Source organism: Cajanus cajan, chromosome 4, assembly GCF_000230855.2.
Source record: "Cajanus cajan strain Asha chromosome 4, NIPB_CcT2T_4, whole genome shotgun sequence".
Classification (NCBI taxonomy): domain Eukaryota; kingdom Viridiplantae; phylum Streptophyta; class Magnoliopsida; order Fabales; family Fabaceae; genus Cajanus; species Cajanus cajan.
Genome location: NC_138520.1, coordinates 61332737 through 61341627, shown reverse-complemented (window position 1 = coordinate 61341627; position 8891 = coordinate 61332737). Strand labels below are relative to the sequence as shown.

Below are 8891 nucleotides of genomic sequence, written 5' to 3'. Positions count from 1 at the left end.
GGTCTTATGGCGAGCTAGTGCATTTGGCTTTCATGACAGACTCGAAACTAATAAATTGGGAGCATGCTCTTAAATAAAAGGAGTGGAAGGATGCAATAGATAAAGAAATTTAGGTTAAAAAGAGGAGTCATACATGGGAGCTCGTAGATCCTCCAACTACAAAGCAACCAATTGATGTGAAGTGGGTGTTTAAGTTGAAGTTAAAACCAACTGGTTCAATTGCAAAGCATAAGGCAAGGCTAGTTATTAGAGGCTTTTGTTAAAAGGATAGAGTGGAATACTTTGAGGTATTTGCTCTAGTTGCAAGAATTGAAACTATTAGGCTAGTAATTGTTATGGCTAGTTCTAAAGGTTGATCTTTGTTTCAATTAGATGTGAAATATGCATTTCTCAATGGTTCACTAAAGGAAGAGGTGTATGTGTTGCAACCACCAGAATTTGAGGTGAAAGGAAGAGAACATATAGTATACAAGTTGAGAAAAACCTTTTATGACTTGAAATAAGCCCCTCAGGCTTAGAACAAGAAAATAGATGCTTTCTTGCACCAATAGGAGTTCTCAAAATGTTCAGTGGTGTTTAGGATATATGTGAAGATGAAGAATGATGTTGATTTAATTTTGATATGTTTGTATGTGGATGACCTTCTTGTTATAGGTAGTAAAAACTTTGAAATTGAGGAATTCAAAAGGAGAATGAAGTTAGAATTTGAGATGACTAACTTGGAAATTCTCAATTACTTCCTTGGCCTAGAGGTTGTCTATACCAGTATGGGTATTTTTTTTTTTTTGCATCAGAAAAAATATATGCAAGAGGTGTTGCAAAAGTTTCAAATGGAGAATTGTAATGAAGTAATCATCCCAATTGAGACAAATGTGAAGTTGGTAAAAGGATAAACAAAGAAGTGTGTCAATGACACATTGTACAAGTAGATTGTGGGATCATTGAGATTTTTGTAATAGTAGGCTTGACATTAGTTTTGCAATTAGGTTGGTTAGTAGGTTCATGAGTGATCCAAGAGTCTCATACATGGTTATTACCAAACATATTTTGAGGTACCTAAAGGGATAACGTAAGTATGGTTTGTTATTTTCTTAAAGGGAAAATAGCGGTGTGTGGCAGAAATTGAAGCATTTTTAGATTTTGACTGGTGTGGAGGCAAGGTGGACAGAAAGAGTTCTTTTGGATACTTGTTTTGTTTTTTTAAGGCACCAGATTCTTGGTGTTTGAAGAAGCAAAGTGTGATTGCTCTATCTTTTTGTGAGGTAGAGTATATAGCTTCTTCAAAGGTAGCATGACAAATTTTATGGTTGGAATCGCTGCTTAAAGATTTAAAGATTGAGTACAAGAAACTAGTACAATTGTTTGTTGATAAGATATCCATAAGCTTGGCCAAGAATCCAATTGCACATGGAAAAAGCAAGCATATAGGGACTAAGTTTGATTTCTTCAGAGACCAACTGAGCAAAGGAAAATTGGAGTTGGTCCATTGTTGTACTAAGTTATAGGTTGTAAATGTATTTACTAAACCATTAAAGGCTGATAGATTCAATGAGTTAAGGGATATGTTACGAGTTGTGTCCTTAGAACATTTCAATTAAAGGGGGTGTTGAGTATTGTAATTCAAATGCATAGTCTACATGTATCGTCTATATATATAGTCTATATGTTTAGTTTGTAGATGTAGTTTAAAGGTTTAGTTTGTACATGTATTGTCTAGATGTATAATCTATACATATAGTCTATAGTCTAATGGTATAGTTTAATGATATAGTTTGATGGTATAATCTATTGGTATCATCTTTATATGTCAGTATACTAGTGTTATATGTTTGTATCATCTGTTAACGTACTCTATAAATATGTCTTTGTGTTACTGTTATTTAATAATGAGATGAGTAGTCAGGTGTAATACACAAGTATAAGAATAAAGTTTTTCTCTACTTAGATTTCACTCTCTATTCTCTATTATGAGTGTGTGTTTTGTGTGTGTCATCCCTAACAGTTCATGTCCAATTTGGACTTGAACCAATGTCATTGAGCAACAATAACTAGTAAAACTTGAACAATAGTAAGATTTGCTACTAGAGAAGTCTATAACTAATTTTTAAGAGAAACCCCTTATGACAAGGTAGAATTTATCAGTCTCAACTAGGCTATCAAAGTTAAATTTGATCCTATATTTTACTGCAAGTAAACCTGACATGTGTATATTTATATGCATGTTTTCAGTTTGATCCTAGAAAGTCTCATCTCAAAGTAGTGAAACGTATCTTCAAATATCTTGTTGATAGAACCACTAATCTAAGTCTTTTCAATGAGAAACATAAAGATTTCAAGTTAGTAGGATTTTTTATGCAAACTATGCTAGTGACAAAGTTGAAAGAAAAAATTCAAGTGGAGGATATCATTTTATAGGTTCCTACCCCATCTTATGGGCAAGCAAGAAGCAAAACCCCATAATACATCTCTGCTAGTTGTTTATAATTGTTTTGGGTGATGTATTAATTAGAAGAATATTCTAATCTTGAATATCATATACATGTATTTTGCGATAACACTAGTGTTATTAATTTTTATAAAAACCCCATGCAACATTCTAAAACTAAACATATTGAGATAAGATATTATTTTATTCAAGATTATGTACAAATAGGAGTTTTTGACATAAAGTTTATTGTTATTGATCATCAATGGACTAATAGCTTTACAAAAACTTTGGTTAAAGAACACTTTAGATTCATTAAAGAGCATCATAATCTAAAATGCATAATAGAATAAGGACAGGACATGCATCATCTTACATATGCTACATCTTATATGCATTATTTGTCATTCACTACTAGAAATATACTATTTTACATCACCATATCTACATCGGTTTCATTAAAACCGATGTAAAATAAAATTGCGGTGGCAGTTTTGTAATTAAATGAAAAGTATAAGTATATTTACATCGGTTTTACATAAAAACGATGTAAATATAAAATATTTTAAATCGGTTTAAAAAAAACTGATGTAGATGTGATGCGCGAACACTTCTCTTTTCAAACCCTCGACCCCAAATCTCACGAGGGAGGCCTCATATTTTCCCTTTTCCCCTTTCTCAAATTAGGGTTCCGAAGAGCATGGTAGAGGGCCCCGCGAGCCCCGGCGACGGCAACCACAAGAGCGGCGACCACACTCGGTTTCAAGGATTATATTGATCCCTTTTTCCCATTCTCTTTCAACTCTCTTCAATTCCATGGCTAACCAACCACAATCCTCTGATGCGTAACCTTTTTCTTCCTTCTCAGATCTCCATTCCATTCTTTTTTTTCTTTTTTCTTTCTCTTTTCTCACTCATTCCATTCTCAATCTTTCAGCAAAGGAACAAAGAGGGATTTCAGTACCGCGATCTTGGAGCAGAAGAAGGCGCCCAACCGACTCGTCGTCGACGAGGCTGTAAACGACGACAACTCCGTCGTCGCGCTTCACCCCAACACCATGGAGAAATTTTGATTTTTCCTCTGATTATCCTGAGATTTGGTGATTTGTTTATCTGGGTGGTGATAAATTATCTTCTTTTGTTGTGCAGAGCAACTCAGGGTTAGGTGGGTGTAGCAGCTTCTCCGATGCGCAGAAAAAGCGTTCAGGCCCTTTCAGGGTGGTGTGTATGACCCCAAGCAACAGCAGCAGGTCCAGGGACAGAAACGACAGCGTTGTGATGGAGACGCCATTGAAAGAATTGAAAAAGGATTCCCCGGTGGCTGACGTCGACAACAACGCCATCTCCGCCGGTGGCCCTCAGGATGTCTACGGCGAGGATAGGGCAACGGAGGACCACTTTGTCACTCCTTGGAGTGTCTCTGTGGCTAGGTGAGACTCTTGATCTTCTAATTTTACCATTTCCATATTTTTTTTAGCCTTCACTTTGTCTTATTTTAGATTCAAATTGGGTGCTTCTCTGTGTCGGTGTCACTCCTTCAAATGGCGGTACCTGAGAATTGATTGAACAAATTTTGGTGTTTTGTTATGGATGAAACATACAGATTTATTTTTGTGTGTATATAGCGAGATCTTAAATAGGTGCGGTTTGGTTAGTTTATGTCAGCAAAGATTTTGGTTCTGTTTCAGCTTTATATCCTTGGAGTGCTGGTTAATTTGCATGATTTATGCATCTTTGTGTATCTTGTAGTTATTTGTTCATTTATTGTCTTTTGATTATGAACAGATTATACTGATGTAGCCTTGTTTGTTTTGACAGATTGAATCACTGATATGATTTATTATTATAAATATTATGAGTTCTGAATATGTCTATCTGTCTAAATTTTTTATTCCAGTGGCAGCTACACTCTCATAATAATACATATATATTTTTTATTTTTTGCTTTTTGGTGTGTTACAGGAGAGAAACGAACGTCTATTTTACAAGCTTCTTATTGATCACGTTGAAGAGTTACTCCCAGTTGTATATACTCCAATTTTGGGTGAAGCTTGCCAGAAATATGGCAGCATCTTTATGCGTCCTCAAGGTCTCTATATAAGTTTGAAAGAGAAGTGAGTTTGACTTGGATTTCTCTTTTATCCTCCTGAAATGCTTTGTAGGCAGTCACTGTTTGTATTGATCTTCTTGTTCCTTTGTCTCTTTATAAAAAGGGGGAAGATCCGTGAAGTATTAAGGAATTGGCCTGAGCAGAACATTCAAGTCATAGTCGTAACTGACGGAGAACGAATCTTGGGTCTTGGCGATCTTGGATGTCAGGTAATTTCTATTATACGTGTTGACATTTAATATTTTTGATAGTTATATTGAATCACAAGATCTGATGCTGTAATCTCTCCTTTGTTAATCTTTGCTGAATTCTCAGGGTATGGGAATACCAGTGGGAAAACTTTCGTTATATACAGCACTTGGAGGAGTCCGCCCTTTAGCTGTAAGTATATTTGGCCCACGGTTAATCTATAAGTTCTGCCTGTGTTGTAAACTTGCAATGATCTGTTAATTTGTTAAAAGATGTAACTTTCATTTCTTACATCTCTTGTAATGTTATCCCTTTCAGTGCAAATTGTTTCAAAGTTTCTCACTGTACGCATGAGATGGTACATCTGGCACTAAATATTATGACTGCGACATCATGATTTGTTTTTGGTTAGACATAGTTTTAAATTGTGAGTATGTTTAAATGGACTGTTGTGATGTGCAGAATTTCACATGAATATCTGACAAATATTTTGTTTTGAATTATGGTTTAATTGAGTTTGTTTTGGTAAGTGCATGTTTCTTATTGCTGATCCATTACCATTTTTCAATAATTATATATTTGCTTCCATTTACCATTAATTATTTTTTTTCATGTAGGATTATCAAACTATTACTTCACCACCTGTCTATATTAGTCCATTTGACTTAGGTCCTAAGTATGCTGATAAATTGAGAGTAGAGTTTCAGGAGCTGTTTGCCCTGCAAATAAGCATGATTTTTTTTTTAAAAAAAAAAAATCAATCTACATCGGTTCTCAAGAGAACCGATGTAGATTTAAGCATAAATCTACATCGGTTCTCCAGAGAACCGATGTAGATTTATGCTTAAATCTACATCGGTTTTTCAGAACCGATGTAAAAAACTATACATTTTCTACATCGTTCTATTCTACATCGGTTTTAGAACCGATGTAGATGGCTTTAAAGAACCGATGTAGAATGTGCATATTGTAGTAGTGATTCATCATCTTTACATGTGACCTCTATCGTTTCATTATAATATGTCACGAGCACTATTATATCATTATATTCACACTAACATATCATCTTCCTCTAAAAAGATATCTCATGCATTTAATGACTTTGATGATTACAAAAAAGGTTTTAGATAAAATGTGCATGGAACAGTAGGATGGTCAAAGATATTTTCAAATCAATATTAATGATCAATTTTTTTTCTCTCTTTCCCCCTCTCTCTCTCTTTCTCTCTCTCTCTCTCTCTCTCTCTCTCTCTCCATGTCTTTTCACCTTATTAACCACGTATATGAAACTTCTCGTTTCAAAACACTTAACCATTTTCAAACCTTGCATTCTAAACTCTCTAAACTCTACTCTTTCTCGCTTTCTCAAGAACCATAAAGCACTTCCTATAAAATCTTCTCTACCTACACTCAGAAATGACCCCCAAACAAATTTATCATAGAAAGAAGGTACCCATGGAGGAGTTCTTTGGGTCTAACTTCCTCCTTGGGAAGTTTATGAGCTTCTACAAGCTCACCGACGACAAGTTTCTAGGCCAAATGGTCTAACTTTGTTAAGTTGAGGTGCAACTACCACCATGCATCATATGCTTATTTCTAGGCAAACACGGTGATTGGCAACAATCCCATTGTGGGCACCATGGATAACTAGGAGATCAAAATCACTTTGACTCTAATAAAAACTTTGATTAGCTACAAGGAGGTCAACCTGACTTATTTTGAGGGGTGGGAAAAAGTCATCTTGAAGGAGATCGTGGATGCCTTGTTGTACTCTTCATAACATCCAACAGAGAAAGTGGAGCAAAAGAAGTTTTTTCATGTCGCTAACATGAAGCCAATGTGTAGGTTGATGCACAACCTTCTCTTCAACACTTTTATCCCTAGGTTTGGCTCCAAGGATAACCTCTCTGATTTAGATCACTTTTGCATTTATTTTTTGTGCTTGGGGTTTACTTTAAATCTATGAAGTTTGGTGTTCAACCACTAAAGGTCATGTCTTAACCAAATAGACCATGATAAGAGTCAGAGAGCACCCTTATTCCCTATAGGATACTCTTCACCAAGGTGATAGAGGTGGTTAGCATTAACATCGCCGACTATGAGAATGACAAAGGGGTGATATAGATCAAATTCACCACCCTACACCAATGGGGATAACTCATTTATTTCCTAGCCACGTAAGTAACAGTGTGGAGTCACACACTAGAAAAAGTATTGAGCACAAGACTAAGAGACTTGCTACTATCTAGTGTTCCACACATGGCCCTTCCACCATATAGAAAGTCCAACCACCACCCTCACAAATAGTCTCACCTGCACCCTTAACCCAAACACCAACCTCTCTACCACCATAAAAAACAAAAACACCTTCCCCTCACCAAACAACCCTTCATCATCATCCATGACTCATCATTAAACTATGAAGATAAGTTTTTTTCCTTCCTATTATCATGACCACAAGCCATTCCCCCTCACCTATCCAAACCAATGGAAAAAGCTCCCTAACCTCAATAGTATAAGAGAAGATGTTTGGTGCATGGGCTCCCTGTGCCTTAAAGAAAGCATCAAGAGGCGTTTAGCTTGAAGTAAGCACAACATCTCTCATTGGAAGAGGAGAAGCAAACCCCGACAAAAAAAGGCGAAGTTAGCTGTTGAGGACCTTACTTAAAGCTTATGAGATTTTCTACCCTCCCAATCCTAAGATCAATGATCAATGTCGTTGAACTTTTTTTACTTCATGTGGCTTAGGGCTATATAATCACATGACTAAACTAGAACTTAAACATTTTCATCAAGCTCCTTTGTCTTTCAAAATTTTAGCTTACAAGGTTGTGTAGTTTTCCTATCCTAGAGTTTACGATTAACTTCATCAAACCTTTTTTGCTTACAACCCTCACAACTTGCAAGGTTATGCATATCCTTTCAAAATTTAATCTATCTATTTAGCATGTTTTTCCTCGGTAATCTTACATCTCATAGTTTCATCATTACTAATTGCATTAGTAGACTTGAAAATCCCTCAAATAACCTTATTTTCATTATTAGTGGGAATTGTCAAACAAGTCAATTAGGACTGACTTGCCAAATCGTGTGTGAGAAACTGATTAACTTGATTTTTACAAGGGCCATAATTTTTTTTGCCCATCCTAGCCTATTAGCCTTGACCAAAATGGGCCACTTATTTATTTCCAATAATTTTACATGTAACTTAAAAGGAAAATAAAATAAAATAAATCAAGCTAAATAGGTCCAATACTTTTTAAGCCTAATTTTAATAAGTTTGATTGTCGGGTTAGGCCAAATTGACCCAATATTTTTCACGCCTAAAACTAAAGAGTGCATCCTGACCCAACAAGTCAGGCTAGCTCGACACGCGGGACCATTTTCTTTTTGTAATAATAAGTTTAGATTAAGACAATGTACGACCCTCCATAATGATCATTAGAGACAACCACCAATCTCTCTAAAGATTTTCAATTGAATTATCTACCCTAAACCCTAAACCCTCCACAAGATTAGAGACGACCACCAATCTCTCTAAAGATTTTCAATTGAATTATCTACCCCATCCTTAATACAAGTTTATATAAAAGGATATAAAATATAGGGAAAAAAAATTAGATTTGATGTTAAATTCTAACTAATAAAAATAAAATGAATTTAATTAGATGTGTCACTCTTTTAGAATGGCCAAACCAATTTTTACATCATTAAAGAATATAAATCAACATGAGATATTAAATAGATGGGATCAATAACTACAATGATTGATTATGCGATTGCCTCGATCAATAACCCCATTAGACAAATCCTCACAAAAGTCACACAAGTCCTACCTTTACGAGAGTGAGCTATTCCCTCGCAATTAAGGCCCATTCTCTCCTGTTATATTCATTTGGACCAGCAACTGACTTAAGAACGATAGTCCTTGCAAATAGTAAAAAAATATGGCATAATTTTCGATTCATTGAGTTCAATTCAAGTTGAGTATACCAATTAGATAGTGTATTAACTATGAAAACAAATATATATTTTAATTAACTTTGGTTTTAGTAAAGGGATCTTTAGTTTGCCAATTATATAAGAAACATAGTATATGTATATTACAATAGGGCAATAAATTGTAATATCTATCAACCTGTGGCAAAATGGACCTATATCATCGAG

General features: G+C 35.2%; 1 long non-coding RNA gene across 1 annotated transcript; it reads left to right on the top strand.

The window, feature by feature from the left end:
- The first annotated feature begins 3984 nt into the window (after positions 1-3984).
- On the top strand, positions 3985-5698 carry LOC145957089 (uncharacterized). The gene is made up of 3 exons (XR_014433507.1): positions 3985-4539; positions 4639-4744; positions 4851-5698. It is a non-coding gene; the product is annotated as an uncharacterized LOC145957089 (long non-coding RNA).
- Positions 5699-8891: the final 3193 nt, after the last annotated feature.